The sequence below is a fragment of the Mobula birostris genome, chromosome 1, assembly GCF_030028105.1.
Source record: "Mobula birostris isolate sMobBir1 chromosome 1, sMobBir1.hap1, whole genome shotgun sequence".
Classification (NCBI taxonomy): domain Eukaryota; kingdom Metazoa; phylum Chordata; class Chondrichthyes; order Myliobatiformes; family Myliobatidae; genus Mobula; species Mobula birostris.
In genome coordinates, this window is record NC_092370.1 from 204,047,080 (window position 1) to 204,074,424 (window position 27,345).

A 27,345-nucleotide genomic window follows, 5' to 3' on the forward strand; every position below is an offset into this window, starting at 1 on the left:
GAAAAGTGCCTAATGTTGTCAGACAGGATAAACACCACAGTTGGCATGGATGAGTGGGGCTGCAGATCCCATTTTCTATGCTGTACTACTCTGTGACTGTAACTGCTGTCAAATGATATAGTTATACCAGATCCAGAGGCTGAGGCTGCTCCTTGCTATCTTAAAATATCAAAATTGATTAGTCTTGGACCAGCACTAAGCAATCCAGTCTGTGTTCTTGTGGACACACTGACTTAAGAAAGATAACTCTGTTGCTTCTGCTTATACAATTGAATGTTTCTGTGTTTGGTTGTGCTCTCTGTCTGAATCACAGAGTTTCACCATGCATGGTTGCATTTATGGGGCAGCTGTGTGATGGGGCAGATTTGAAGCCACGTGCTTCTGATTCAGAACATGAGTTAATGTGCAACTTCAGAAACTGAATCTAGGTTGACGTTTCAATGCAACGTTCTCAGAGATGGTTTTTGGATGAGACATCAGTTTGGGTTTCATTAGTATGGTCCAGATTTATTTTTCAACAGAAGAAAAAGATGATCTGACCTTCTTCATGTTGCACTTATAAAAAAAACTAAACCTGTGCTATATGAAATCTAGTTGCAATGCTTTTTCGATGACAATAAAGACCACTTTCAGAAGTGTTTGAAAACTTGTGAGACAACTAAAGCCCAAGAGAAACACACTTTTCCACTCAGTGTCCTGGAAATTATCTAGGTACAACAAAGTGATGAATAGTATGATCCAGAAGCCTTTTCCAGTCAGATTTCCAGTTGACTAGTCACTGTTGAAAGCAATCCTGCAAGTTTAATTCCTGTCAAGTTAGCATTGCAACAGCATGCTAGTCACATTATAGGACAGCAACATGAATGTGTCTGAGAGATGTTGACTGCCATTCAGCCAGAGCTAAAGTGATTTCAGGTAGGATTAGAACTAAAATAGAACGATGTAAAATCTGCAAAAGAATGGATGTAATCATTGGGTCAACATAACTTTGACCAAGGTTATGATGATTTCTGTCTCCTGGACTTATGTTATTTCTGGATTGCTTTCAGAGCGATAAGGAACATTTTTATTCCTTTGTACAATCAACTGCAGCAATTTAAGTGGCATGTAAGTAAACCCAGGCTTTCTGCATCTTGCTCCTTTTATTCACTTTTTAACCTTTAATTGAAAAATGCCTTGTTTAAAGAGTAATGAAACTTCATAGCAAATGTAAATTTGTTAGATTCAGTCATTCATTGGTGGTTGTGTGAAAGATTGTTTAAAATAGTGTGAACCTTATTTTTAAAAAAACTTCAAGAATCACAGTGAACTCACATTTATTGCAGTGGTCAATAAGCTACATAGTTAGAGGTGTTAATTGAGACATATAAAATTTTAGGTGCTTTTATTTAATTACTGGTACTTTGAACAAATATTCAGAAAGGATATTTGGCCTTTGTGGACAGTGCCAGTTTGCAGACATTACAGATAAATCAGATGAAACAAAAATTCATATTAGAGAGAAAACACAAGGAATGTGTTTCCTTTTAAAAATGCTGGAAACCTGGCAGGCCTGGTAGCCTCTGTGTGTGAAAAATGAGTTAATGTTTCAAATCAAAAATTTTTACTTAGAACTGGAACACAGCGGTAAAACGAGCTTTATGAAGTGGAGCGAGAGTTGGGGTGTCTATGGGGGAGGAGGAAAAGCAAAAAGGAAGATTTGTGATAGAATGAAACACAAAAGAAATTAAGTGGAACAAGAAAATTCAAGTTACTTACTGAAAAACCAACTGCTCTTCACAGCAGTCATTGCCTCAGCACAGCTGTTAAACTCGTAAAGTCAAAGCAGTATTACCTTTTAAATAAACATGCAAGAATTATTCAAGAAATCTAATATCCCCTTCTTAGATTCCCTTTATATTCAGCTTACGCCCAGTACTGCAACTTCTCTCTTCCCCTTGAGGATGATATAATTATACATATTTAGATTACATGACTGAAAAAAACCATGTGCATACAACAGTTAAAGGAAGTAAGACTGCATGACTTAATAGCAGTGCATATGTATCTGTTAAAGGATGTGGTGAATCTTTACATGTTCTTGTAATTGAGACCTTGCATGACAAACTACTGGTTACATACAGAATTTACGATATTCATCGTAAGTGCAAAGTTATTGCTCATTTCCAGGTTCAGATGTTTGTGGTGTGGAAAATCGTTTCCTACAGTAACAAACTTGCATCAGTATAGGCAAGTAAGCCTCAGATTTCAGAGTTATTGGACTCTCAATTGTCAGTAAAGTGAAGGGGTGAGTTGTTAACTATAAAATCAGGTGGAACTTACCAATAATCTGCTCGTTGATTTTCAATTGGTTCAGCCAGGATGACTTTGCTTTTGACCTCATTACAACCTTGCTGCATAGATGAACAGAAAACTTGTGGTGTGTTAGACCATCTTTGAAAGCAAGGTCACGTTGAATTGCTTGTATGATAAATGAGCTCTGGAAAAGCTGAATGGTACTGGGGGAAATCCATCCCATGCCGTGAATCATATTTAACATATAAGTCTGGAACTGGGCTATGAATCGTATTTGATAAATGTGCATTTGTGTGCCATCCTTAGAGAGCTGTGTTCTGTTCTGCTCTATGATGGAATCCACTACTTTTAAAACAATTTCACCTTGGAAAGTGTTTTGTTTGAATAGCACGTTATTTATTTTGTCTGTATCTGATGATAGATCTAATATTTTTAAATGATAATGTTTCAAAGTTCCAGTGTGTTTGAACATTATTAGTGTGTACAGCCCCCACTATCTGATAATTGGTGCAGCTAAACATAGAACAGTACAGCACAGGAACAGGCCATTTGACCCACAATGTTGTGCCAAACCAGCTCAGAAAATCAAAAGCACCCAAACACTAATCCCTCCACATAGGTCATGTCCATATCCCGGTATCTTCCTTACATTCATGTGCCTATCCAAATGTCTCTTAAAAGCCTCTAGTGTATTTGCCTCTACCACCAAACCAGGCAGTACACTCCAGGCATCCACCACTCTCTGAGTAAAAAACTTACCCTTCACATCCCCTTTGAGCCTAGCCCCTCTCACCTCAATACTAGCCCCCTGGTATTTGAGATTTCAATCCTGGGAAACAGATATTCTCTGTTCACTCTATCTACGCCTCCCATAATCTTGTAAACCTCTATCAGATCTTCCCTCAGCCTCCAGTGCTTCAGAGAAACCCCAAGCTTATCCAGCCTTCCGTGATAACACATGTCCTTTAAACCAGGCAGCATCCTGGTAAACCTCTCCAAAGCCTTAACATCCTTCCAACCAGAACTGTATGCAATACTCCAGATGTGGCCTAACCAGGGTTTTAGAAAATTGCAATATTACCTTGTGACTTTTGAACTCAATGCCTCAGCTAATGAAAGCAACCATTCCATAAGCCTTCTCAACCACCTTTTTGACCTGTGTAACCACTTTCAAGGAGCTATGAACTTGGATCCCAAGATCTCTCTTGCTCAGCAACACTGTTAAGGACCTTACCCTTAGCAGTGTACAGTCTCCTTGTATTTGCCCTACCGAGGTGCAACACCTCACATTTATCTGGGTTAAACTCCATCTATCATTTCTCAGCCCATACCTGCAACTGATCTATATTGTCACAAACACGAGGAAATCTGCAGATGCTGGAATTTCAAGCAACACACATAAAAGTTGCTGGTGAACACAGCAGGCCAGGCTGCATCTCTAGGAAGAGGTACAGTCGATATTTCGGGTCTTGACAAAGGGCCTTGGCCTGAAACGTCGACTGTACCTCTTCCTAGAGATGCTGCCTGGCCTGCTGTGTTCACCAGCAACTTTTATGTGTGTTGTATTCTTTGCCAGTCTTCTACACTATCCACAACTCCACCAATTTTGGTATCAACCGCAGATTTACTAACTCACCCACCTATATTTTCATCCATGTCATTTATATACATCACAAACAGCAGAGGTCCCAGCACAGATCCCTGTGGAACACATTAATTATAGACCTCCAGCTCAAATAGATCCCTTCAACCACTACCCTTTGTCTTTAAAATGCAAGTCAGTTCTGAATCCAAACAGCTAATTCACTGCAGACACCATGCCTCTTAATCTTCTGGATTAGCTTCCCATGAGGAACTTCGTCAAACGCCTCACTAAAATCTATGTTGATAACATCCACTGTCCTACCCTTATCAATCCCTCTTGTCACTTTGTCAAAAAACTCAGTCAAGTTAGTAAGGCCCAACCTGCCACGCACAAAGACAAGCTGGCTCACCCTAATTAGGTCATGGGTTTCCAAATACTCATATACCCTATCCCTAAGAATTTTCTCCAGCAATTTCCCTTCAACTGATGTGAGACTCACCGGTCTATAGTTCCCAGGATTTTCTCTTATTCTCTTCTTGAGGTACAACATTAGCCACCCGCCAGTCCTTCGGGACCTTGCCTGTGCTAGAGAGGACATGCAGGTACTGGTCAAGGGCCCAGCAATCTCATCTCATCTCTTGCCTCCTTCAATATCCATCAGGTCTTGGGGATTTATCCACCTTAATACTCATTAGGAGACCCAACACCTCATCTCCTTGACCTCTAAACATCCTGATGTATTTAGACATTCAGCTCTGATCTCCAGGCCTTCCATATCCTTTTCCTTGGTAAATACTAAAGCAAAGTACTCATTAAGTATCTCATTCACATTCTCTGCATCCATGTAAATGTTCCACCTTTATCCTTGAGTGGTCCCACCCTTTCCCTAGTTACCCTTTTGGTTCTGATGCATGTTTAGACTGCTTTAGGATTCACCCTAATCCTACTTGCCAAGCACTTTCCATGACCCCTCCTGGCTTTCCTAATCTCTTCTTTAGTTCTTTTCTGGCTTCTTTATATTACTCATGCACTTCATTTGATCCTGACTTCCTGAGCGCACACCAATTACTGATGGTCCCACAGTCGTGCCTGAAAATATTAGCAGAGCAACTGGTCAGGCATCAACATCTTGTTGTGCTGTCTTATGATCCATGGGATACCCACATAGCATCTAATTCCCAAAGAGAAAATATACAGACTCTTCCAGCCTTCACTATGGGTGCATATTGGCTTCAGCACCACAAAAATCCTGAGTTCATCATAATGGAGTCAGTGATGCGTATCCCTAACCTGCCGTTCATTTTTCCTTTTAAGCCAGGTTTGACACATTGATTGCTGTGGTGTCAGAGAGCCGGTCCACAGATTTGTGATTTTCCATCTCTGATTAATGCTTTCCAGTAATTGACTACCACTGTTGTGTAGAGTTCCAATATCAGGATGTCTAAGCTCATTAATTCCCCAAATACTGTAAATACAGTGCTCAAGATCGAATTTGTGGCAGAGCTCTTACAAAGGAATACTTTGTCCTTAGCTGAAGCACACCAGTCCTTGCACCATCCTTGCAGGTGGTTGAGTCAGATTGACTTTGGCCCTCTGATCAATCAGTTAATCCTTTATTTCCTTTTCATGACATCAGGATGTCACAGAGTCATTTTATAGTCAATAAACTACTTATTTAAGTCAATTAGAGTGCTGTATGACCCTATTAAGCTTGTCAGGGCCTGTCCTTGCTGGGAGGAAAACTTCTTGTAGAGGAGCATCAACAGTTCATAACCAACATTGTTTAAAGAGAGATATTTCCTGCCAGTTGTGTGGTTTGAGGTTACTTTCCCCAAAATATTCCTCCATCATCTCAAAGTTCAGCTATTTTATCATTATTCCATGGGTGGGTATCATGTTCGTGATCTCCTTCCTGTTTCAGCCACGTGCTGTTCTGTTGTTAGTGTGAGGTTTTCATCAAGGTACGGTGAACCAATCCTTAACATTTAGAAATAATGAACAGCCCCTGCATCAGAGATGCTGAATAAAACTACTTAAGCATTTGGCCCACTCTCCGAAGAGTTCTCCCTGTGAATACATGGAACAGTTACTTGCTCCACAGTATGTTGGAGCTTCCCAGTGCAGATGCCTGCACAGATGAGAGATGCTGTGCTCTGGGTTAGAATCCACTACTACTCCCCCATCACTGATCCAACAAGAGTCTCTGTAAAACATAAACACTTCTGATTTGAATTATTTTATAGAATCAACTCCAGAGAATCCAGCATTCTATTACCAAAAATAGGACATTGTTCCTGCTTAATTTAAAAATAACACATTGATTGGAAAAAAATTTAAAATATATTGAATGGAAATATTTATTTCATATCTGGTTGAACTTGAACAAATTGACTTTTATGAACTCATGAGCTATGAATTTCACTTTTTAGACCTTGATTGAAGATTTTCCCTGGGGAAACTGCTTAATGAAACAGTTAGGTTCTAACTTTTATATATTTCACATGAGCTAGTTATGAAATGGTGATTCATCTCCTGACATCTTTCTCCCTTCTCCAAGGCACAAAGCAAAGTGTGGTACTCTCCTTTTCCCTGTATGAGTGTAGCTTCAATAGCACAGGAAGCCTAACGCCACGTAGGACAAAGCAGCCTGCTTGATCAGCAGTCCATCCAATCTCAAACAGTCTCTTCCTATACCACCCATGCACAATAGCTGCAGTATAAAAATGCACTGCCGTTCATCCCAAACCCACAAAGTCTGATACCAAGTAGAATGAGGCCAGATGCATGGGGACTTCCCCAGTGCAGGTCCCCTGACTTGTGAATAGTTGCTGTTCCTTCATTATAGCTTGGCCTGACCAAACATCAGCAGAGGGGGTACCTTCACTGAGTCTGCAGCAATTTCAATGCAAGTTTAACGTATCACCTCAATCATTTAGTTCTTTCTAAAATGAGATCCAGAACTCTGCCTTTTTAAAATAATAGGGGGGAGGGGAGGGAGGGGGAATGTCTCCCCTCCCCCCCCTTTAAAATAATAAGTACTTTGTTAATCTATATGATTCTGATTTTAATAACTGTAACTCTAGATTCTTCTACTTTTTACATTTGAACACACACTTTCTAGGGGATATGCAAAGGGAAGATTGGGGTAAAAAGACTATTAGAGGAGATCAGTGTTGTGCAACTAATTTTAGATTGCTACTGATGAAAATTAATTGTTGGGTAGGAAATCTAAAGTATGTAATGAGTGTTTTTATATACATATATAATACTGCATAAGATTATTTATATTATGAAGCACCATCTGATCTATATTTTTCTGTCAAATTTTTACTGATGAAATACCTTGCAAGGAATATTTCTTTGGCTATGTACAGTAAATGTTTGCCGTGTCATGGCCATCGGCTGTACCTAGTTTGTAATATTCAGTTCCATCAAAGTCAACAGAAACTTTTCTATTGGTGATGACCAAAGTCACAGTTCTTTAAATTATTTATAGGACTGTACTATGTTTTTTTTAATATTAACAAAGATGCAAAAGGTCTCAACTGCACAAAGCAGAGTGGAAATAAGTTCAGATAAAACTAATGGTTTCTAACTTCCAAAAATTTGTTAAGAATCAGGATTAAATGAATGGCAATTTTTAACATTCAGAGCCTTTGTTCAAAAATGCCTTTGCCCTGAAATTAATTAATAACATTAGTCTTTATTTTTGTTCCTAAATCTTTGGTTATACTGTATTTATATATCTTTTTCTTCATAAAATGTGCAGAGTTGGAGTGTCTGTTCTTGTAGATCACCACTTCATACCCAAAATTCCTCAAACTTCATTCACTTAAAATATTTCTCCAGAAGCTCAATCTCCACACAGCTGAATGTGCTCAACTATCTTACATTTGTGGGCTGTGCTATAGCTCTGACATAGGCACATGTCCAAATACAATTCAAATGCATGAAGCAGCAAGGGGGAGGGCCAGAGACAACACATTACATATGGACCTTATGTTATTCTTATCATCTGCAGACCAATTTATGTGTGTGTTTTAAGTTGGGGGATATTGTCAGAGATTAACATTAAACTTTCTAAAGCCATGTTAAAAAAGCACAAGACACTTATGAAAACTTAATTTCAGCTAAGATTTTTAAAACATGTCTTGAGAAATACTAAACGGACTCCTCCCTACCAGCCCAGCTTGTCTGGCTATAGTTCAAGAAAATCCATGCATCACTTACTTTGACTAAACTAGTTTCCCTGATGCATTCCATATGTCCTTAAAACAATAGAAATTAATTTTGTATATTTTTTTAATTTCTCAAAAAAATATTTATTTTAAGAACTTTAACTTCAAAACGCATGCAAAGAAATAGAGTGAAATTGATCTGGGCCAGCAACACAAAATGGACAAGGGTAGGATGTCATCTCCCTGCCTGATTTTTATAAGGCCATAAGGAAGAAAAGAATATCATAGGCAATTGCTGGCAGCAAAGTTCCCCTTTCAATACTCCAATTCATTGAACTGCAGCACTTAGGCAATCTAATTAAAGACATGTCAAAAATAATTAAGTTCCTTCCTTTTCAGAATGTTCTTCCAGCACAAAAACAGAGAAGGCAGAACTAAAATTAATGTTGCATTGGGACTGGATAAGGAGTAATGGGTGAGATTGCAAAGGAGGTGGCAGGCAGCAGGGATTTCTGTGGAGATTATCCCCCTTATGCAATGACTTAGCTTTCCAACATTTCCATAGCCTTCTGCCAAAGGCTTGATAGAAGAATGATGGAATCTTTACAGAGGTCAAACATCCCTTGAGATTTGTAATGAAATCCATCCCAGATGTGCTAAAAGACTTAGTTGAGAGATCTTAGGGTCCCTAAATGGAAGTAACTTGAATAATTCTCAATTCATTTTTATTTTACAAGTTAATGGAAAATAGTAATCAAATTTCATATTAATGGCTAGGAAGTATCTTGCATAATAAATAGAGGGAAAAAAATTACACTGCTGAACAGTATATTGTTCTCATTTGGAACATCATGTATGTTATTAAGTTATGCTAAATGATATCATGATCTACATCAAAACTGGGACTGATCAAATCTGGCAGTGCTTGCAACAAAGGATGTAAAGTGTGCAAAATATTCCATTCAGAAGCTTTATCATCTGTCATACTGACAAGCATGAAAATTGTCAAAATTGACATTATTCCATGATTAACTGGTTAAAAAAAAGAATCCAACTCCTCTCCTGCCCCTTACATTCCCCAATTGAGAAGAAACATGTCATGCAACGTATTTTATCTGGAAAACCAGTTTAAACTGAGTTCCTTCTTTTTTTTGTTGGGAGCCGTTAGCTCTTCCTTTTCAGGGACAGATGGTGAATGGGTGAACATCTGTAGAAATTCATCCAGCATCTGCCCTTGCACCACTATCCACAATTTTGGCAACTTTCTTCCTTGTCTAGCCATTCTTTATATTCTTTCCAGCAACACACACAAAATGCTGGTGGAATGCAGCAGGCCAGGCAGCATCGATAGGAAAAAGTACAGTCAACGTTTTGGGCCAAGACCCTTCGTCAGGACTTTCATATTCTCTCATAGGCTGGAAAGATGTGTTTGGTAGTAGTATCCCATTAAGGTGCTACTCTTGCTCAAATCTTACCCAACTCTCCCCCCCCCCCCCCCCCCCACTATTCACTTTCCACAGGGATCATGCTCTCCCTGATACCCTTGTAAGGCTGGCATTTAATTGCCTAGTCCTAGGTGTCCTTAGAAAGATGGTGAACTGCCTTCTTGGACTGCTGTGGTCCTTGAGGTATACCCACAATGCTCATAACTAAAGGTTGAGAAGCAGGATAGTTTAGTTGCATCATAAATGGGTCTCACTTCCCAGATAGAATCTTCTTTAAATATTAGGTTTGAAATAATTGTAGGCTAGAGATGCACTCACTGTTGGCTAAGCTGAAAATTAAAAAAAAATCATTGAGCTTGTTTTAAGAGTGGAGGAAATTACGAAGCCAAATTAGGCCACAACTGGATTGGAACCAGAATCAGCAAAGTTTTGGGTGGCTCCCCATTCAATTGTCCACTTGGTTGAAATATGGTATTTAAGCCAACCTAATTAAAGACATGTTAAATATAAAGTGTTAATATTTAAAAATGTATGAGTGGAAGTGATTCGTCATGCTTCAGATAAAGTATTTGATCTCTCCTACTTTAAGTCTGCTAGATTCCTGGCCAGAAATGATCATAAATTCATTACATTTTCTTCCTAAAATCTAAGTTTACCTTTGTCCTAATTTTACTGCCATATGGCTGCCTGCATGGATAGGACACAGTCTGATCACAAACTGCCAAAATGACTCAGTACTTAGTAGCAAGGAGATAAGGTGAGTGAGATTTATTCCTCGTAGTTCCCTCCCTTTCAGCAGGGGAATGCTGGTGCTGCTCATGTTACTGCTTTATAAATACCCACATGTGAAGACAGTGGAAAAAAAACTTCCAGTAAGTTTTTTTTCCTCCCTAAGGTGCTTAGATTTCTGCTTTGTATTTACAAGCACATTAGTTCAGTTTGCAAATAATGGCCTTCGGCTGTATTACATCAAAATGATCTAAGAACTGACAAAATTCTCCCTCTGAGTTGAGACTTAGGAATTCACACACATAAAATTCTAGTATGCATCTTCTAACAGTAATTGTTTTATAACTAGATACCAAGATGAAATTGCTAAACTGAACATACCTCACACAAAAAAAAATGATGTTTGAAACCAAAAAAGATGAAAACAACAAAAAAAGAGGGAAATGCTCAGCAGATCAGGCAGGGTTTGTGGAGACTATTACAGAGTGAATGGTTCAGATTAATGACCCTTTGCCAGAAATTCTACTAGTCATTTACTTGGAATGTTAGCTCTGCATCTCCTTCTGCAGGTGTCACCTGACCTGCTGAGGTTTTCCAGCATTTTGTAATCTTACTTTAGATTTTGGGAATTGTGTAGATAAAATGCAAGGATTAGTGAAATTTCCAAAAAATAGCTTTCTTTTTCATCATCTTTGTTGCTAATGAACATGAGATATGTGTATGGGTTTCCACAGCAGACAACTGTATTTGGTTAACAGGGAGCAGATCTTAATAAATATGGTTGATTTTAAAGATATATATATATACATAAATGAAAATGATATATGAAATATCATGAAGTTTCAAAATTTCATAAGTTGAAGCATGATTGAAATTACAAAGACACTGCACAACGCAGTATTTCCCAGCCAATTAGAATAAATTCCTGGAGACTTTTGGCTTCCAAATTTGTAAGCGGTGAAGTGTTTACAGCTGCATAGCTTTGATTGTGGGGAAATGTAGGCTAGTGCTATACAATGGAACTTAAATTTGCTTCTGTTTGCATCAGTCCTCGAAAAACATGCAAAATTCTGGTAGGCACTAACAATATGGGTGTAACCTTTGGGGTGGAAATGGGAAACACGAGCGGTTTGGAAGAGTTTGGGCCTCATCAGCTCCCTTATCACTGGTTTTGTGGCCAGTCCTCAAACCCCAAAAATGATGCACTTATTACTCTTGATTGCTTCCTGGGCTAAAACAGTGGAGTCTATCTCTGTGGCCTCTTATTCTGGTAATCAAACTAACAGCAATAAAATAGACAGTGTACGCTTAATTCCTAAATGACGATGAATTATAAACAAAGATAATTGAAATTATGGTTTGTCTATTTAGCATCAAAGTGCAATCTAATACAATACAAGGGATTAGGACAAAGCTATCCTAAACTGGAAAATAAAAACAATTCATTCACTTTTAGCCACCAACATCTTAAGTGAACTGCATTTGAACTGTTTGTTAAACATAGCTACTGCTAGAGCTTTGGTTTATGCACATTATGGTAAGCAGTCTTGCCCTAACATCTTCCTTACATAGTCAGAACCAGACTAAGACGCCTACAGGCCACCAGGGACAGAGTCTGTGTGCATACTGAAGTCTCCAAATAATTTTTCCCAGCAGTTAACAGAAAGAAATTTCTGCTCATACAGTGCAGGACAGAGAGACTTCAAATCAATGGAGACTTGAAAGGAGTGGTGATGACAAAGAGCTTGATGTCATTATAAACATGTTTTCGAATTACTATGAGGGTGTGAAATGCTGGCATTGTGTGTAAACCTCCAAAGCAATGCACTATAGAAAACATAGTTGAACTTTATGCATACACTATACTCCAGGCAGGAACATGAGTGGACTGAATAGTCTGAACAGTAAGTAAAAGATATTTTTCTTTAATTCTAAATTCTGCATTAATTTGCACTTTTCTTAGTGGCAGAGAGAATTTTGGAACAGACAATTCCAGACCGTTATGTGGAGGCATTGGAAAGGGTACAGAGGAAATTTACCAGGATGCTGCCTGGTTTTGAAAGTATGCATTATGATCAGAGATTAAGGGAGCTAGGGCTTTACTCTTTGGAGAGAAGGAGGATGAGAGGAGACATGATAGAGGTGTACAAGATAACAAGAGGAATAGATAGAGTGGATAGCCAGCACCTCTTCCCCAGGGCACCACTGCTCAATACAAGAGGACATGGCTTTAAGGTAAGGGGTGGGAAGTTCAAGGGGGATATTAGAGGAAAGTTTTTTACTCAGAGAGTGGTTGGTGCATGGTATGCACTGCCTGAGTCAGTGGTGGAGGCAGATACACTAGTGAAGTTTAAGAGACTACTAGATAGGTATATGGAGGAATTTAAGGTGGGGGCTTATATGGGAGGCAGGGTTTGAGGGTCGGCACAACATTGTGGGCTGAAGGGCCTGTACTGTGCTGTACTTTTCTATGTTCTGTTATTTCTTGTTCTTGCGCTTACGTTCATGTTTCCAGAGGAAGGGAGTAAATTTTGTACTCTGATGAGGTAGTCTACCTATCAGAAAGTAAAAAGGAGATGGAACTAAATTAACTCATTAAAACTTCTGCTAAAAGGAAGCCTCTTTTTTTGCAATTTTGTGACTTTGCACAGATGCAGTATATTTTAAGAGGCAGGCAGCTGCTTGGTAAAGCTGACAGAAATGGTATTATGTGAGGCAGTCCTGGAACTAACTATATCAGGTTAGGTGCATCATTTAGAGATTTCAATGTGTTCAACAGCCCCAGCAGCAAATTCCAATGCAGTGGCAATTGAGAACATTTAACAAAATTCAGTCATACGAGATCTATATTGACACAGTCATACAGAAATGCCTTAATGCTTAATTAAATAGATTTTAAAAAATAGAATGTCATTCCTGAAAAAGTTTTTAAAACTGGTAGACATACTTAAGATTGGTGTGAACTATGTCACATGAGCCTTAATTTTGTGATTTAGTATTTACTACCTTGCCTGAGTTGTCTCATTGAAAGATTGGTTTTAAATATTTAAGGGCCGGAGGAATCTTAGATGAATTAATCTCTGATCTAGTTTGTGCAATAAAAGGAAAATAAATACACATATTGACAGGCAGCGGCCAGTTAAGGGACGTGGACTTTGACTTTTATTATTCATCCTTAATTGACCTTGAGATGGTGATCCACCTTAAATCTCTGTTGGCCTGATTAAGGTACTCCCACATTATTAGGTAGGGAATCTCACAACATAGCTCCAGTGATGATAAAGAAAATGAAATATATTTAATTGTCAGGATAGTGTACATATGTAACAGGGCGAACTAACAGATCGTCACATACCTAAGGCTTTGCAGCACCACTTCTTGGCAGAGGTTGTTGCTCTTTGGAGAAGTTGTTGCAGAAGCCTAGGGAGGTAATTACAGCACATTTTGTAGAAGATGTGAACAGCTGAGGTGGTGATGGCATACTGTACTGAACATTTGAGTTTTGAGACCTGAAATCCTGCAGGGAACTCCTGATTTCCATGTTGTAGGGGATTTGGGGAATCGACCAATGAACCTGTTCACTATAGGAAAAACAGTCTTTGATCTCTGCTTGCAATCATAGTATTTTGTGGCTGGTCATTCAGAGTTTCCAGTAAATGCTGATTCTTAGAATGCTGTTAGTGGGACATTCTGTCTGGAGAAGTAGCACCATTAATACTGAGAGAAAGTTGTTCAACACTGAGTCTGTGGCGAGGAAGGCAAATATTAGCATTCATTTCAAGAGGACTAGAATATAAAAGTAAGGATGTAATGTACTTGAGCCTGAAGACACAAACTTAACAACAGCTACTTCCATTCTGCCAACACACATCAAAGTTGCTGGTGAATGCAGCAGGCCAGGCAGCATCTCTAGGAAGAGGTGCAGTCGACGTTTCAGGCTGAGACCCTTCAACAGGACTAACTGAAGGAAGAGTTAGTTTATAATGTTAGAAAGATATGACTAAATAAGCAGGTCATATAGTAACATTTATTGATACAGAATGATAAAAATACATGAACAGTTAATATAATTTGTCAAAATATCAAGGGATAATGTGATTGAATAGTTTATTATTTGGATTAATTTATAACCTGTCAACTACCTTTGCTAACAAGCATGACCATAGCTCTGTAACATGACAAAACCGGTTTTAAACAACTTGTTCTTAGAACAAGTGAATTAAACACTAGTACAGATTTCAGTACATTGGCATCTGCTTCCCTTTCACCTCTAATTGATGATATTCAACACCTTAATTCGATTTTATGCGCAGATTCGCTGGTTGTGGTGCCACTGCATGGACATTATGCTATTTTTTTTTCCTGTCAGTCTACTTAGTATCAAGTGGAATAGGAAGTAAATCTTTAAAAATTAATCAGAGTCTGCATTTCACTTTGAGATGGGTCACATACATTTGCCAGTTCTCCGTGTTTCAACAGATAAGACTGTAAGACCATAAGATAAAAGAGCAGAGTTAGGACATTTGACCCACCCAGTCTGCTCCTCCATTTCATCATGGCTGATCCAATTTTCTTCTCAGCCCCACTATCCTGTCTTCTCCCCGTATCTCTTCTAGCCCTGACCGGTCAACAATCTATCAACATCTGCCTTAAATATACAAACGTACATAAAGATTTGGCCTCCACAGCTGTCTGTGACAAAGAATTCCACAGATTCACCATACTCTGGCTAAGGAAATTCCCCCACATCTCTGTTCTAAAAGGATGCCCCTCTATTTTGAGGCTGTGTCCTCTGGTCTTAGGATCTCCAACCATAGGAAACATCCTCTCCACATCCACCCTATCAAGGCCTTTCTCTATTCAATTGGTTTCAATGAGGTCACCCCTCATTCTTCTGAATTCTAGTGAATACAGGCCCAGAGCCATCAAACACTCTTCATATGACAAGTCGTTCAATCCTGGAATCATTTTCGTTAATCTCCTTTGAACATCTTGTCTAAGATAAGGGGCCCAATACTGCTCACAATACTCCAAGTGAGGGCTCATCAGTGTTTTATAAAATCTTAAAATTACATCCTTGATTTTATATTCTAGTTCTCTTGAAATAAATGCCAACATTGCATTTACCTTCTTCACCACAGACTCAAGTTAACCTGTAGTGAATCCTGCACAAAAGTCCCTTCGCACCTCAGTTTTTTTTGTATTTTCTCTCTTATAGTCAACCCTTTCATTTCTTCTACCAAAGTACATGACCATACACTTCCTGACGCTGTATTCCATCTACCATATCTTTGGCCATTCTCCTAATCTAAGTCCTTCTGTAGCCTCTCGACTTCCTCAAAACTACCTGCCCTTCCACCTATCTTCATATCATCTGCAAACTTTACAACAAAGCCATCAATTCCATCATCCAAATCATTGACATGCAACGTAAAAAGAATTGGTTCCAACACAGATCTCTATGGAACAACACCAGTCACCGTCAGTCAGCCAGCCAGAAAAGGCTCCCTTTATTCCCACTCTTTGCCTCCTGCCGATCAGCCACTGCTTTATCAATGTTAGAATCTTCCCTGTAATACCATGGGCTCGTAGCTTGTTAAGCAGCCTCACGTATGGCACCTTGTCAAAGGCCGTCTGAAAATCCAAGCACACAACATACACCAATTCTCCTTTGTCTATCCTGCTTGTTATTGCTTTAAAGAATTTCAACAGATTTGCCAGGCAAGATTTTCCCTTGAGGAAACTATGCTGACTACGGCCTATTTTATCATGTGCCTCCAAGTGCCCTGAGACCTCATCCTTCATAATCGACTCCAACATTTTCCCAACCACTGAGGTCAGGCTAACTGGCCTATAGTTTCCTTTCTTCTGCCTCTCTCCCTTGAAGAGTGGAATGATATTTGCAATTTTCCAGTCTTCCGAAACCATTCTAGATCCTAGTGATTCTTGAAAGATCATTACTAATGCCTCCACGGTCTCTTTAGCCACCTCTTTCAGAACTCTGAGGTGTACACCATCTAGTCCAGGTGACTTACCTACCTTCAGACCTTTCAGCTTCCCAAGAACCTTCGCTCTAGTTATGGTAACTTCACACACTTCATACCCCCTGACACCTGGAACTTCCACCATACTGCTAGTGTCTTCCACAGTGAAGACTGATGCAAAATATTTATTCAGTTCATCCCCCATTACCACCTCTCTAGCATTGCTTTCCAGTGGTCCGATATCCACTCTTGCCTCTCTTACACTTCATGTATCTGAAGAAACTTTTGGTATCCTCTTTAATATTATCGGCTAGTTTACTTTTGTATTCCATTATTACCATCTTAATAACTTCTTTGGTTGCCCTCTGTTGATTTTTGAAAGTTTCCCAATCCTCTAACTTCCCACTAATTTTTACTCTCTTTGGCTTTTATGTTGGCTTTGACTGCTCTAGTTAGCCATGGTTCTGTCATCTTTCCTTTAGAATACTTCTTCCTCTTTCTGATGTATGTGTCCTGTGCCTTCCAAATTGCTTCTAGAAATTCCAGCCATTGCTGCTCTGCTGTCATCCCTGCCAGTTGTCTTTTCCAATCAATTCTGGCCAACTCCTCCTTCATATCTCTGTAATTCCCTTTACTCCACTGTAACATCTTCTCCTCTCAAATTTCTGGGAGAATTTAATCATATTATAATCATTTTCTCCTAAGGGTTCCTTTACCTTAAGCTCTCTACTCAATTCTGGTTCATTGCACAACACCCAATCCAGAATAATTGGTCCTCTAGTGAGCACAACCACAAGCTACTCTAAAAAGCCATCACATAGGCATTCTAGAAATCTCCCCTCTTGGGATCCAGCACCTACCTACATATTGAAGATGCCATGACTATTGTAACATTTCCCTTTTGACATGTATTTTCGGTCTCAAATAATCCACAAATAATCAAACGCATCTTTATTTTATGGCTTTGTGTGCAAAGGTTTAGGCCACTGCACAGGAATTATGCTTGAAGTTTATTGTTTAGCTACCAAAACTCTTGGAGGTGACCAGGTTGAAGCCATAAGGCTTGAAGATTGCAAACAGGCCAAAGATATGGATTGTGGATCACCAAAATTTTTAGTGGCACCATTAGTTTTGGCTACCTTTTTATATTTATACTCAAGTTCGTAATTCTTAAGGAGAGCTTAGGGATCCTTTTTTTTAAAATTGTAGATGAAAAAGTTAATTCTATGCATTGAAACATTTATAAGATAATCCTGTATGGAAAGGAAGACACACTGGGCTGGAGGTGGCATTTGTTTACATAAAATTGATGCTGGGAAGCCAGCCTGAATCTGGACCTTGGGTTTTATTGATATTATTTCGGCCATTTGTTACTACCATTTGTGCTGCTACAATTGATTTTTTTGAGCATAAACACCTTGTTAATGAGGGAGGTCAGAGGAGAATAGCCAGGCTGATTCAAACTGACAGAAATATAACAGTAGCTCAAATAACCACGTACAACAGAAGAGCACCGCTGCATGCACAACAGGATGAACCTTAAAGTGGATGGGCTTAAGCTTCAGAAGACCATAAACGTACTCAGTGAACATTTTATTAGGTTCAGCAGGTACCTAATAAAGTGGCCACTGAGTATAAATTGATGACAGAAAAATTGGAGGGGGGGGAGAGGGAGGGAGGGAGGGAGGAAAGGAGGAAGTTTATAGACATGTAAAACAGAATAAGTTACAGGGAAATAATTGAGGGAATAGGGTGATAGGATTGTTCTGAGAACTGGCAGAGGATTGATGGGTTGAACGGCCTCCTATGTCACAAGCAAAATTACTAAATGAACAGTGGAATGTTTAACTGTTTGGCCCAAGCACAGAAGGTCAGTGGGCTATGTTCCAATTGGGATATGTCTGGTGAAATGCCATATATATGATTCCTTTCTTTTTAAATCATTTTATTGAATAAGTATACAAAAGGTAAGCCATATAGGCACTAATACACTGTTAGAATATAATAAAATTACAGGAGATATTAAAACAGAAAAGAAATGATACAATGTAATTTAAACATAAAATAATAAGGTAACATAATAGTATACATATATATATATATCTCTCAATAGAAAAAGGAAAAAAAACCCCAAAAAAACCACCGTGCAACTAAACTAAAAGCAAAACAAAGCAATGGGCTAACTTGGAAACAAGTAGAGTTAAAAGACTTAAAATCACGTCCTCAAACCCGACCTCCATTAAAAACAGTAGAGAAAAAACAAGAAGGGAATACATATATATGATTCCTAGCATCAGAGGAACAAGTTAAAGTAATGATTATAAAGAGGCTAGCAGACTGAAACTAAAAATCTGGTTACTATATAAACAAACATGAAAAATTATGTTAAGATCTATTCCAAAATAGCAAAGAAATTCCACATTCAGATCTAGGAGTATTTTAGTAACAATATTCAAAAGGATTTAATTTCAGTGTTAGGCTACTATGAATTGTAGGGAAAAATAGATACCTTATGGAGGGGCCTTCAGGGGGAAGGGGCAAACGTGAGGCAATATGACACAATATAGTAAACAGATTAAACCATTAAACAAGTACCCTTTACCTCAGCCCAACTTCTAAGCTCTTAAGAATAAGCTGTTTATGTTGAAAATTGAAAGAAAAACAGCAAAAGCTGGAAATAATCCGCATGTATTCTAAGGAGTTCTGGCCAGAAACCTGATTGTACGTGGTCTGCAAATGCTGATTGACTAGCTGTGTTTCTCCAGCATTTTCTATTCATGCCCTTTGGCAAGCATCTACTCAGTCTGACAATATTTTCCAAGTCTATTCATTACTTACTCACTCTATTCACTGTTCCCTGGGTACAGAATAGCAGCTATTGACTAAGCAGCATTACTTTTCATCTGCCTGCTTCCTTTTGCCTGGTTTTTTAAAAAAATATATAGTTCAGCATTTTTTTTTAAAACTCAGTCACAGGATGTGAGCATCACTCATTTCCAACTGCCTTTCAAAATATGTCAGAAAATATTCCTGAGCTGCAACAGTCCTAATGGCAGAGGGCTCCTCATTTGCTGTTAGGTGGGAGATTCCAGAATTTTGAGGCAATAAACTAACTAATGAATGAAATAGCCGGGATGATGTTTAACTTGGAGTTGGCGATATTTCCACAGCCTCTTATCCTTACTCTCCTGGGAATATCAGTCAATGGTTTGTGAAAATCCTTCAAAATAGCCTTGATGAATTTTTGCAGTACATCTCAAGGTGGGAGGCAAAACAGCTGCATTAGACTAGCAGTGGAGGGAGTGGCAGTTAAATGAACTGCTTTGTCTTGGCTTGAGCAGCATTCATTCAGGCAACTGTTCCATTATCCGTTTGACTTGCAGGGAGTTACCCATTGCGAAATACCAGCCTCCCTCCCATACAATATCTATGAAGGAGATCCTGCTAAATTTCTGGAGAATGATTCCCCCTCTCCCCTCCCCAATAATGATGTTGAGGGAAATTCAGAGAAGGTAATAGCATTAAATGTCAAAGAGAAATGGCTATATAAACAATCAGCTGTCCTCACAAAGGCTAACATGTACATTTTGAATATATGCCTTTGCCTAGAAACTGTCAAACTCTGAATGGAGGTTTTCTTCATCCTCTGTAGAGAGGCTTAACAGCAATGATCCTGAGTAGTTAGTCATAGAACAATACAGCAGGGATATAGGACTCTCGGCCCAAGTCCGTGCCCACTACCATGTCCATACATCTCGTCCCAATAGCCTGCTTTTGGCCCATATCCCTAAGCCCCACCCCTGCATTTACCTATCTAAATGCTTCTTAAATGATACTATTACACCTGCCTCAAGGAGCTTGTTCCATATATTTACCATCTTGTGTGGGAAAAAGTTACCCCTCAAATCCTTTTAAATCTTTCCCCACTCATCCTAAATCTAGGGCTCCTAGTTTTGGACTCTCCCACCCTGGACAAATAGCTTACCAAGGCCCATCATGATTTAATTAACCTCTACAAGTTCAGTTCTCACTGCTCTAGGCCAAAGACCTAGCTGAGACAACCTCTTTCTATAACTCAGGTCTTCTAGTCCTGGCCACATCCTTATAAGTGCAACCTCACCAACAACTTATAAAATTGCAACAACAGCCCAACTCCTATACTCAATCCCCTGAGTGAAGTCCAGCATGCTAAGTGCCCTTTTCTACCCTGTCTACCCATGATGCTGCTTTCATTGAACTATAGACTTGTTCCATTACAGTCCCTTGTGGCTCACCATTTATAGTATTAGTCCTACAGTCTTTTGCCGTTCCAAGATACATCACCTTACATTTATCTGTATTGATCAGCCCACTTTCCTAACTGATCAATATCCTCCTTTGATCTTCAATAAGCCTCACGACCAACAGCACAACCTAACTCCATGTCATCCGCAAGCTTACTAATCAAGCCTTGTGTGTTAACATCTAAAACATTTATATATTTAATGAGTAATAAGGGTCTTAATGCTGACCCCAGCAGCACACCACTAGTCTCCAGCCTCCATTCCGAGAAACAACTTCAACCACCTCCGTCGGCTTCCTACCTCTCAACCAATTTTGAACCACCTAACTAGCTCTCATTGGATTGCATGGGACCCCATTATTATTATTATTATTATTTTTTTTTTTTTTTTTAAGACCAGCCTACCTTGCAGGACCTTGTTTGTTCCCAGTTTATGTGACAATTCTTCCATGTGCATATCAGTGAAACTTCTCTAATCCCAAACAAGCAGCTCCTCCTTGAGTATGACATGCCTATAGGTTTCTGTTTCTTTTGCTGGTATCTGAAAGATCAGGCATGATTTCATTGAATGGTAGATTAGCATTAAGAGGTCTACACTTCCTCTACATATAAATTATCATCAACTCCAGCCTGAATGTTGTTTGGATTCTTCTATATAGAGGCACAGGCAATTTAATAATCTGGTAAATTAATAATGTAACCAATATCTCTGCACTGAACAGTGCTGGGATGGGAATTATTGAGTTGAAACCACAATAACCAACCAACTCAGTGCGAGGCATGTCTATACCCCATACAGCCTCCCCACTGATATCAACAGAATAAAGTTGCTTGATATTAAACTCAGTCAAATCATGTAGCATTGTCAAAAGCCGCCTGTGTTCTGCTTATATTTGGACCAGGCCTGTAAAGAGCTCCTGGCAGAACCTAGATTGAGCAACAGTGGACAGGTTTCGCATGACTGCATTGTCAGTAGCATTCCCATGAATTCCACTTACTTTTTAATTCTACCTTTGCATCTGTCTATACTCAGAGCTCATAACCACACAAATTGCTAACTGTGTCACCAGGTGTAGCAGTACCTGATAGTTTGAGAACCATTGCTCTGAATTATTTGAATGCTTTCCTGGCTGGTATCCCATTTTCCATCCTGGGTAATTGGAGAATGACCAACCTCTAATCAAATTCTGGTTTGTGAGCAGATAGAATACCAGTTTTAAAATGCTCATTACTGCTTTGGTCCATATCTGTAATGTCCTGCAGCTATGCAGTCCTCCTATCTCCGGACTTCAATTCTAATCTCTTGCATTTCCCTCATTACCGCTGATGGCTATGCATCCAATTGCTAATCATTGGAACTACCAAATCAAACTCCAACCAATCATTGCCTTGTGGCTTAATGACTAATGCGAAACACAATTTGATACTGAGCACCTAGTGACTACACAAGGGGAACTATGTAATTGCAAATATATAACTGCACAATGAATATTACATTACATTCATATCTAATGCTTACATATGAAGATCCAATCACACTTCTATATACACAGCAGCATCTAATACAATATTTTAGAAGAGTTTTACTTTAAAACAGAAAGACATCTGCAACTCAATGTTTCACATTAATCAAAATTCTACTCTCACAGTTGCTTTCCCTGCATCCACAGTAAAGCACTTCTTGAAAGCTACCATTGTTTTAAAAAAATATCCAGGCTCAAGGTGACCAACATTTGTAATAGGGCGAGTGCTGTTCACACAAGTCAGGAACCATGACGTTACTAAAAAGAATAAGGAAAACTTGGTTCAAAACTTGTTAATTTGTCTTAATACATAATTGGGATTTAATGAACTTCAATTCGGTGCTCTCTTGGAGAGCATTTGCAGGACAGCCCCGAAACAATCCAAATATCTCATCTGGAAAATCATAAAGTAGGACTGACCTTTCTTTATAAATTCCTCACTGGATTATGGCAACAGATTACATTCATACATATTATCAGTAGAAATATCTTAACCAACATAATTATAAAAAATGACTGCACCATCATAAAATAGACTAATATTAGAACTATCTGGGTAACTAAGTTCTCCCTGCAGAGCAATGTCAACTAACAGTGTTTCAATTCTTTCCAATAAAGAACCATATTACATGTTCTTAGCTCCTATAAAGAGTTCAATTATTTGAACTATTTGTCAGAAACACCATACTCAATAGATTGTTATTCACCCGTGTCACTTAATAAGTCACTACAGATTTGATGGTAGGTAACACACCATATCATTAATTGCCAGTTACAGCTGTGCTGCTATCAGTCAATGCATAAGCCCATTACTGCACAAACATTGTCAAAGGTCCTCCCTGGATACTTTAATCCAGCCATAGTACATCACCTACCAAACTGGCAATGTGATTGATGTAGTTTTCAGCTATGTGACGGAAATCTTTTGTTAAAAATATAAAATGCATTCAGAAATAACCGAAAACAAGAATGAACCTCCTTCATTTAGCTGTAATTTTCCCTGTATAATATGGGTGTCCACCTCTGGTGGTGGGGCTTGTGTCCTTTCTCGGGCAGCTCACTCATCTTTGGTCCACACCGGGCACTCAGCACTCACCTGTGGCTCCAAGTAGCTGTTTGCATGCCACACCCCAGTATACCGCTTCCATGAAGGGGGCTAAACCAGGTGAGGGTAGCCATCAGCCTCATACCCTGGGGAGGTAGAGACATGCCTGACTAGCATATGACATCAGCTCCAGTGGGCAGATGAGATCATAGAAAACATTGCTGAGGCATAGAAAACATTGTGGTCATCCACTACAACCAAGGAAGGTTCCAGTTTGTAATGCTTGTTAGTCCCACTGAACCCAGACTTCTGAAGTCGAGAGAGTGGAACTGCCCCAGGGCAATGGCTTTCCCACTTTAAAAACTCTCCTGCACAGGTTTCCTGTCATCATCGGACATGGACAACCACCACCAATATCCAGTACTTGTAGTCATTGAAGAATGCAAGTCTATTTACAAAGCTTGGATCAAAATTGTTCACAGCTACTTTTCCTAATTCTAGATTCTTGAGGAACTCCAGGCGAGGCAGGGGGCAGGCGGTATGGAGGGGAAGGGAGAGGCAAAAGTGGATTATGATCATTAATGGATAACAATGTGTCCAAGAAGCAGCTTTTTTTTTTACTGAAAGTATTTTTTTCTTTGAAACCCATCTGTTTAGTTTTTAAAAGCTGATATGGTTAATAATGAAGTGACAAACTGAATGAATGTCTCTCGCTTTGGTGGATAGGAGGTCTCTACCTCTTATGCATTTTAGTTGTTTCAAATCAAGTCCTGGAATATATGCAAGCCAACAGCATAAAAATATCCTTAGTTCAAGACTAATCATCAACATCCAGATATCATTTATAAACATTTGATGTAAGAAATATAAAAATATCCTAAATTGGTACTATGGATATTTCTTAAGGGTTGGTTAAAGTGGAGTTATTTTCTTGGAATGATCTTTCTTCGACTCCAGAGTATAATTTCTGAACGGAAGTGCCCAATACTGATGTTGGCTGTCTGAAATGGAAATGTTCCATTATGAAGTAAAATGAACCGCAGTTGGAACTAATTACTTAAAGATCAGCCTGAAAAGGGCCATGTTTAGAAGCAGGAATAGATTAAGAAAATAAATCCCGCAACAACACATATTAAACTGGGAAACAGAAGAAATTGTGGGAGGTCAGTTGTTTTCCTTGATGAATATCCTTTTTCTGGCATTGATGGTTTTCTGGGATTGATTACCAAAACCATGAAAAAGTACAGAAAGAGCTAGGCTCTGCAGAGAAACACAGAATAGAAACACATGAATCCAAGCAGTATTTGCCAAATTTGAACCTAACAATTGCACTAATTTGCATTTGAATTATATATTCTATTATTTCAATCAAGTAAAGAGGTGTTGTTTGGAGGAACAGAAATAAGTGGCTATCTTCAAAGCACCTGCATGGAGAGGGATAAAGTCTACTGATTTTTGCTCAGTTTGAAGGTAAGGATTGGAAGTTATCCTCTGTTCCAAGTCAAGCAAGGTTACTGCTGGATCTACGTTAGCTGGTCATCCTTTTGTCACTGATATTGGGGCTTCTTCCCTGATGCTATAAGTAAAACAAGCTATAGGATCTAATGTCCTTGAGTTACAAATCTTTGATATTTGTGAAAATTGCAGATGTTATGATATTCTTGGTTTACAAGATAGAATTGTCTTTGTCCAGAAAATGGTAACAACCTTAGACATTGAAGGTTATCAAAAATTAAAGGGGATATTGATCATCTAAGTTGACTGAGGAATGGCAATTGGAGTTTAATTCAGATAAGCGAGAGGTGTTGTATTTTGGAAAACCAAATCTTGGTAGATCTTTCACTTTAGAAGAGGGACTTGGAGTTAAATACACGGCTCCCTGGACGTGGAGTCACAGGTAGATAGGGTAGTGAAGGCAGCATTTAGCATGCTGGCCTTCAATCAGGGCATTGAGTGTAAAAGTTCAGAGGTCCTGTTGTGGTGAGGCCATACCTAGAGTGTTGAAATGGTCACCCAGCTATTAGAAACGCAGTAATAGTCAAAAAAATGCTCAAGCACAGAAACAGTCCCTTCTGCCCACCTAGACTGTGTCAAACTATTACGCTGCTCAGTTCCATTGACCCACAACTGATCATAGCCCCCATACCACACTGAGCAATGTGCTTATCCAAATTTCTCTTAAATGTTGAAATCAAACCCACATCCAGAACTTCTGACGGCAGCTCAACCCACTCTCACCACACCCAGAAGTTCCCTTCACATTCCCCCTAAAGGATGTTATTAAACTGGAAGAGATTTAGCCAGGATTTGAGTGACTGGTTAATAGGGAAAGGTTGGATAGGCATGGACTTTATTCATTGGAGTTTAGGAGACTGCGGTCATCTAGTAGAGTATAAAATCAAGCAACACACACAAAATGCTGGTGGAACGCAGCAGGCCAGACAGCATCCATAGGAAAAAGCCCAACTGATGTTTCGGGCTGAGACCCTTCATCAGAACTAACTGAAAGAAGAGATAGTAAGAGATTTGCAAGTGGGAGGAGGAGGGGGAGATCCAAAATGATAGGAGAAGACAGGAGGGGGAGGGATAGAGCTAAGAGCTGGAAAGTTGATTGGCAAAAGGGATACAAGGCTGGAGAAGGGAAAGGATCATAGGATGGGAGGCCTAGGGAGAAAGAAATGGGGAGAGCAGCACCAGAGGAAGATGGAGAGCAGGCAAGGAGTTATTGTGAGAGGGACAGAGAGAGAAAAAAAGGAGGAAAAAATAATAAATAAGGGATGGGGTAAGAAGGGGAGGAGGGGTATTAACAGAAGTTAGAGAAGTTAACGTTCATGCCATCAGGTTGGAGGCTATCCAGGCGGAATATAAGGTGTTGTTTCTCCAACCTGAATGTGGCTTCATCTTGACAGTAGAGGCTGTGGATAGACATATCAGAATGGGAATGGGACGTGGAATTAAAATGTGTGGCCACTGGGAGATCCTGCTTTCTCTGGCGGACAGAGCGTAGGTGTTCAGCGAAACAGTATCCCAGTCTGTGTCGAGTCTCACCAATATATACGTATAAAATCATGTGGGGTATAGATAGGGTAAATGCTCCCAGTCTTTTTCTGAAGGTTTGGGGAATCATGAGCTGGAAGGTATAGGTTTAAGATCAGAGGGAAAAATTTAATAGGAACTTGACAGCCAAGTTTAAAAAATACACAAAGAGTGATTTGTATGTGGAATAAGCTACAGAGGAAGTGGTTGAGATAGGTATAATGATCTTTAGAACACAGATACAAGGATTGGAAAAGTTTGTACAAAATTAGACCCCTACATTTAAGACCACAAGACATCGGAGCATAATTAGACCAATCAGCCCATCAAGTCTGCTATCCCATTCCATCATGCCTGATTTATTATCCAGTTCAACCCATTCTCCTCTTCCTTCTGATAACCTTAGAAAACCTGACTAATCAAAAACCTATCAATCACCGCTTTAAATATACTCAATGACCTGGCCTCCACAGTCCCCTGTGGCAATGAATTCCACAGATTCACTATCCTCTGGCTAAAGAAATTCCTCATCTCTATGTAATCTAAGGCTGTGCCCTCTTGTCCTATACTCACCCGCTATAGGAAGCATCCTCCTTAAACCCACTCCATCCAGAACTTTCAATTTTCAATAGGTTTCATTGAATGTCCCTCATTATTTTAAGCACAAGCAGGAACAGGCCCACAGCCATCAAATGTTCTTCATACATTAACCCTTTCATTCCTGGGACAATTCTTGTGAACCTCTTCTGAACCCTCTCCGATGCCAGCTCATCCTTTCTAAGATATGCTCATAATACACTGTGTGGTCTAGCCAATGCCTTATACAATGCCTCAGTATTACATCCTTGCTCTTATATTCTAGTCCTCTTGAAATGAATTCAAACATTGCATTTGCCTACCTTACCACCAACTCAACCTGCAAATTAATGTTTAGGGAATCCTGCACAAGGACTCCCAAGTCCCTTTGCATCTCTGAGTTTTCAATTTTCTCCCTGTTTAGAAAATAGTCTATGACTTTATTCCTTCTACCAAAGTGCATAAGCATACACTATATTCCACCTGCCACTTCTTTGCCCATTCTCTCAGTCCAGGTCCTTGTACAGATTCCCTGCTTCCTTAATACTACCTGCCCCTCCACCTACCATTCATCTGCAAACCTGGCCATAAAGCCATCAATTCTGTCATCCAAATCATTCACATAAAATGTGAAAAGAGGTGGTTCTAACACAGGCCACTGTGGAAC

At 39.3% G+C, this 27,345-nt stretch overlaps 1 long non-coding RNA gene across 1 annotated transcript in view; it reads left to right on the top strand.

Annotated features, from left to right (window-relative positions):
- Positions 1-847: 847 nt before the first annotated feature.
- LOC140211717 (uncharacterized) overlaps positions 848-27,345 on the top strand; it is a 47,468-nt gene continuing 20,970 nt past the window's right edge. The window contains exons 1-2 of the long non-coding RNA XR_011889566.1: positions 848-915; positions 1,050-1,107. This is a non-coding gene — a long non-coding RNA (uncharacterized lncRNA). The remainder of the gene's footprint in view (positions 916-1,049; positions 1,108-27,345) is intronic.